The sequence below is a fragment of the Chiloscyllium punctatum genome, chromosome 20, assembly GCF_047496795.1.
Source record: "Chiloscyllium punctatum isolate Juve2018m chromosome 20, sChiPun1.3, whole genome shotgun sequence".
Lineage (NCBI taxonomy): Eukaryota > Metazoa > Chordata > Chondrichthyes > Orectolobiformes > Hemiscylliidae > Chiloscyllium > Chiloscyllium punctatum.
Genome location: NC_092758.1, coordinates 51,739,361 through 51,746,255, shown reverse-complemented (window position 1 = coordinate 51,746,255; position 6,895 = coordinate 51,739,361).

The following is a 6,895-nucleotide window of genomic DNA, read 5'->3' as shown; positions in this document are numbered from 1 at the left end:
AGAACTCTGTGGGAAGCTAGGGAAGTGATTACTGGGCCTATTGCTGAAACATTTGTATCATTGATAGTCACTGGTAAGGTGCCAGAAGACTGGAGGTTGACTAACATGGTGCCACTATTTAAGAAGGGTGGTAAGGACAAGCCAGGGAACTATTGACCGATGAGCCTGACGTTGGCGGTGGGCAGGTTGCTGGAGGAAATCCTGAGGGACAGGATGTACTTGGAAAGGCAAGGACCGATTAGGGATAGTCAACATGGCTTTGTGCATGGAAAATCATGACTTAGAAACTTGATTGAGTTTTTTGAAGAAGTAACAAGGAGGATTGATGAGAGCAGAGCAGTAGACATGATCTATATGGACTTCAGTAAGGAATTCAACAAGGTTCCCCATGGGAGACTGGTTAGTGAGGTTAGATCTCATGGAATACAGGGAGAACTAGCCATTTGGATACAGAACTGGCTTAAAGGTAGAAGACATGGGGTGATGGTGCTTTTCAGATTAGAGGCCTGTGACCAGTGGAGTGCCACAAGGATCGGTGCTGGGTCCACTACTTTTCATTAGATTAGATTAGATTACTTACAGTGTGGAAACAGGCCCTTCGGCCCAACAAATCCACACCGACCCGCCGAAGCGCAACCCACCCAGACCCATTCCCCTAAATTTACCCCTTCACCTAACACTACGGGCAATTTAGCATGGTCAATTCACCTAACCTGCACATTTTTGGACAGTGGGAGGAAACCGGAGCACCCGGAGGAAACCCACACAGACACGGGGAGAATGTGCAAACTCCACACAGTCAGTCACCTGAGGCGGGAATTGAACCCGGGTCTCTGACGCTGTGTGGCAGCATTGCTAACCACCGTGTCACCGTGCCGCCCACCGTTTTGTCATCTATATAAATGATTTGGATGTGAGCATAAGAGGTACAGTTAGTAAGCTTGTAGATGACACCAAAATTGGAGGTGTAGTGAACAGCAAAGAAGGTTACCTCAGATTACAACAGGATCTTGATCAGATAGGTCAATGGGCTGAGGAGTGGCAGATGGAGTTTAATTTAAATAAATGCGAGGTGCTGCATTTTGGGAAAGCATATTTTGGCAAGACTTATACACTTAATGGTTAGGTCCTGGGGAGTGTAGCTGAATAAAGAGACCTTGGAGTGCAGGTTCATAGCTTCTTGAAAGTAGAGTGGCAGGTAGTTAGGATAATGAAGGCAGCGTTTGGTATGCTTGCCTTTATTGGTCATACTATTGAGTACAGGAGCTGGGAGGTCATGTTGCGGCTGTACAGGACATTGATTAGGCCACTTTTGGAATATTGTGTGAGATTCTGGTCTCCTTCCTTTCAAAAGGATGTTGTGAAACTTGAAAGGTTTCAGAAAAGATTCACAAGGATGTTGCCAGGGTTTGAGGATTTGAGCTATAGGGAGAGGTTGAATAGGCTAGGCCTGTTTTCCCTGGAGTGTCAGAGGCTGAGGGGTGGCCTTATAGAGGTTCATAAAATATTAAGGGGCATCGATAGGGTAAATAGACAACTCCTTTTCCCTGGGGTCAGGGAATCCAGAACTAGAGGGCATAGGTTTAGGGTGAGATAGGAAAGAAATAAAAGAGACCTGAGGGGCAACGTTTTTACGCAGAGGGTGGTACGTATATGGAATGCGCTGCCAGAGGAAGTGGTGGAGGCTAATACAATAGCAACATTTAAAGGCATCTGGATGGATATATGAATGGGAAGGGTTTGGACGGATAGGGCCTGGTGCTGGCAGGTGGGTCTAGATTGAGTTGGGATTTCTGGTCGGCATGGACAAGTTGGACTGAAGGGTCTGTTTCCATGCTGTACATCTCTATGACTCTACACCAGGAAGCAAAGAGTGATAATAAGTGAGTGCTATTCTGGTTGGCAACCAGTGAAAAGTGGTGTCCCTCAGGGATCAGTGTTGGGACTGCAATTATTCACAATTTACATAGATTATTTGGAGTTGGGGATCATGTGTAGTGTGTCAAAGTTTGCAGGTGACAGTAAAATGAGTGGCTGAGCAAAGTGTGCAGAGGACTATCAAACTATGGAAAGGGACATAGACAGTTTAAGTGAGTGGGCAAAGGTCTGGCAGATGGAGTACAATGTTAATAAATGTGAAGTAATCCAGTTCGGTAGGAATAACAATAAAAAGGACTATTACTTGAATGATAAGAAATTGCAGCACACTGCTGTGCAGGTGAACCCAGTTGTCCTTGTGCATGAATCACAGAGGGTTGGTCTGCAGGTGCAACAGGTAATTAAGAAGGCAAATGGAAATTTGTTCTTCGTTGCTAAAGGGATTGAGTTTAAAAGCAGAGAGGTTATGATGCAGCTCTTTAGGGTCCTGGTGAGGCCACACCTGGAGTACTGCAGTTTTGATCTCATTACTTGAGAAGGGATGTACTGGCACTAGAAGGGATGTAGAAGTGGTTCACTCAGTTGATTCCGGTGTTAAGGGGGTTGGCTTATGAGGAGAGACAGAGTAGACTAGAATTATATTCATTGAAATTTAGGAGAATGGGGGGAGGCGGTTCTTATAGAAATACAAAATTATGAAAGGAATAGGTAGATAGAAGTAGAGAGGTTATTTCCAATGGCAGGTGAAACTAGGGCAAGAGGGCATAGCCTCAAAAATTAGAGAGGGCAGATTTAGGACTGAATTGAGAAGGAACTTCTTCACCCAGAGGGTTTAGAACCTATGGAATTCCCTGCTCAGTGAAGTATTGAGGCTTCCTCAGTAAATATTTTTAAAGCTAAGATACATACTTTTTGAACAGTAAATTAATTAATTATGGTGAGAGGGTGGGTAAGTGGACCTGAATCCACAAAAAGATCATCCATGATCTTATTGATTGGCAGAGCAGGCTGGAAGGGTCACATGGCCTACTCCTGCTCCTAGTTCTTATGTTCTAACTTATGCTGCATCTAATGCATTTTTCTATCTAGATATTTCACTATTTCTTCCTTGATTATATATTCAAGCATTTTCTGCATGACAGAAGTAAACCTAATGGGCCTATAGTTAGCCACCTATCGTCAAACTCCTTTTTTTAAACAGTAGCATCATATTTGCTGTTTTCCAATCTGCCGGAACCGCCCCAAAGTCCAGCGAATTGTGGTAAATTATCATGAGTTCGTTTGCTATTTCCCCTGCCCTCTCTTTTCGTTCCATCAAGGCCAGGACACTTGCTTACTTATCTACATCTGATGGCGAATTACAACACATAATTGGCAAATGATAATGCTAATATGAAAATAGGGTGGCACAATGGCTAGCACTGCAGCGTCACAGCACCAGGGACCAAGGTTTGATTCCACCCTTGCGTGACTGTCTGAGTGGAGTTTGCACATTCTCCCAGAGTTTGTATAGGTTTCCTCCAGGTGCTCAGGTAGGTTTCCTCCCAGAGTTCAAAGCTGTGCAGCTTAGGTGGATTTGCCATAGGAAATGTAGGGTTACAGGGATAGGGTAGGGGGTGAGTCTGGGTGGGATGCTTTTTGGAGAGTTAATGTCAACTCCATGGACTAAATGACGTGCTTCCACAGTGTCGTGATTCTATAATTCTGAAAGCCAATAGGGCAAACCTTTTTCAGAGCACAATGGTGGGTCATAGAAACTACGTTTTTTTGAATGATAGAATTTTAATTTAGAAATCTTTTTCCTGTTCATGGAGTGAAATAATTAATTTTCTCCAGCATTAATTTGTATAGTGTTTGTGTATATATAAAATACTAGTTGAGTCTTGAGCATCAGTTTATGTTCAGATGAATGAGAAAAACTGAAGATAGAACATCTTTTTTGGCTCAGTATCATTATTTGTCCAATTATGCTTCCATGAAGTGCCTTGGGATGTTTCATTTTACTTAAACTATAAAAGCAAAGTCTTGTTGACTGTCTTGTTTTTGTATTTACCACAAGCTGTAATTTCAGTAATCATTCAGCTGATCATGGTTCATTTTCAACTTTTCTCTGCAAGATGGAGAGTCATCTGGATTGCAGTCATGGCAAAAGTAGTTTCAGAATTAAAACAGTTGTTACGTTATTTATAGTGGGTTGCTTTAAAGTATTGTTTGAGACTTATTTTACATTGTGAGTCATTTGAATGAATACACATTCATGGTTCACTAATTTTATCCATGTACAATGTGACCAATAATAGAGTTCTTAACATTTATAACAATGAATGAGAACACAAAGTTTCGATTAAGGGAATTTGTATGACACTGAACAGTTTAACAAAGAGAGATATGATTTATATTTGGGGATATTTAATCTTCTATCACCTTAGGTCATTGATTTCATTCCAGTAAATTGCTTAAGCTGCCATTGTGTGAGTCTGTGCATGTGCTGAGCCAATGAAGGTTGCTAAATTATTTGAGCAAGGAATTCAAGTCAATAACCTCACGTCTGCCCTCAACCAATGTCCACCCACTCTCATTTTGAAGCAGTAATCCCTAGATTAAATTTTGATTGTTACCTTCCAACCCAGGAATTTCCAACCCAGGAATATTGAGGCCAAGGAATGCTTGGCTGCCTGCCTCGTAACTCTTCTTTCCAGCCAGTCATGAGAACACTGAATTGCCTTGTGTCATCAATCAAGTTTATAAAAAGTAGCAAAGGGGACACAAAAATGAACCTCCAAATTCTAAAAAGGAAACAACTGCTACGACACGGCAGTGAACTCTTCTGATAATTAAACCAAACACTCAGAAAAGCTCACCTTGCTCCGTAATCTGTTAAAGTATGAGTCACAGAAAACTCCCAAAATCCACTATTTAAAAAAACATGAATTTATTCTTTATCTCTAAAAACAAACATTAAACGACAACTATTTACAACTCTAAGCATCCGTTCTCTTCAACGTTTGCTATGTAAGATATGTAAAAATTGGATTGATGCTTTAAAGAAAAACAATCTAGATTATTAGTTACTTCAGGTTAGGTAATAGAACATAGGAAGTACTTTATTTCAGCCAAAATAAAGTATCCATTTTATTATTTATTAATACTGTCCTTCACGAAAACAGCATTTTAACAAGAATTTGTGCTTACATACTGCAATTAAGGTTGTCAAATTTCTGATGTACTTCATAGAAATATTAGTAAAATTTGAGACCAATCACTGGAAATTTTTGGGTAGATAGCCAAAAACCTGATCAAAAATGTAGGTTTTAACGAATGTTTTAAAGGAAAAAGGAGAGATAGAGAGGCAAAAAGATTTAAGAAAGGAATTTGAGTGTTTAGAGTGGTGATAGCTCAGAACATGATGAATATGCTGAGAAGGTCAGGTTTGAAAAGCATAGGTACTTTGGACAGTCAGAGTTGGAAGATATGATACAGATAGGGAGAGATGATACCATGGAGTGGTTTGAAAACAAAATTTTAACTTAAGGAGTTGGTTAACTCTGAAACAACCTTGGTTGTTGAGCACAGTAATGATGGGTGAACAGGATTTTATGTGAGCTTGGACACCAGCGGTGAGATTTGGATGATTTCAAGCCTACTGATGGTAATAAGAAGCTGCCCATGAATGTATTTGAATAATTATAGAAGTTATACGTTTGCTTAAAAAGGATTTTGGCAGCAGATGAATTGAGGGATGGTGACCAATGATGTTGCAAGGTGGAAGTAGGTGTACTTAGTGATTGGGGATATGTTGGAAACTCGTCTTTGATTGACACTGCATTGCAAAGAGTTTGGGTTCAGTTTTGTGCTTGTGTGAGAAAGACACTGAAGATAATGATTTTGGTCATTCCAATATAGTATTGGAGGAAATTTCTGCTTATTTCCTGAGAATAAATTTCTGTTGGATCAACAACCAAATAATTTATAGAATGTGGATGATAGGTAAACGTGAGTAGGGTTGTTTATCATCAGCATATGTGTGGAAATTGCTACTGTCTTTTCTGATAGTGTCACTGAGGGAGAGACTGACGAGGAGAAATAGGGAGGAGTCAATGATCCTTATGAAACAACAGATGTAACAGTTCAAAAGAAGATGCAGGTTATTGTCAGGTTAAAATTAAATAGAAGAATGTGAGGACTACAGATGCTGGAGAGTCAGAGGTGATAAAGCATAATGCTGGAAAAAGCACAGCAGGTTGGGCAGCATCTGAGGCGCAGGTCAGTTGACGAGGGGTTATGCCCGAAACATCAACTCTCTTGCTCTTCAGATGCTGCCTGACCTGCTGTGCTTGTTCCAGTGCCATGCGTTATCAACACTAAAATCAAATAGATAAGAATGAATCTGGGCAAGTTTTTTTTTTAATTAAAGCTTCTATTCAATTTCTCCTATCAAAGAAATTGACCTGATCAATCAATTATGGGGTGCAGACAGATTTATTACAACAAAAGGGTAATTTGCTGTCACACTCAAATAGGATGTCATTTATGACTTTGTCAGTTTGGATGGATTCAAATAAGAGATTCGAAGAAAGATGAATACAGATTCAGTGACAACAGGATATTTGAGATTCCTGGAGAAGAAAGGTAATATGAAAATGGAGTGGCAGTTTGTAAAGATCAATGTCAGGGCACGAGGATTGTTTTTAGGACAGGGAGAATATGTTGTTGGAGGTACAGTGGATGAATGCAAACAAAAGGAGCTGTTGTTTATTTTTATATTTTAGAATTATCCTGATAAAATAAGCAGTTTTGGCTTAAGAGCACAAGATCTAGCAACAGCTGGTCAAGTCAGATCTCATAAAGAATGCCTAAACTAGATGTCTGCCATATCTTTCGACTTATGGGAAATGATCAAAGGGTGAGACTCATGGCATCAATGACAACTAGGATATCAAGCCTGGAGGTATAGGTGCAGGTTGATCTGTTTTATTGAAGATCAAAGGCCAGACAGTGAGATTTTGAAGTACAGCTG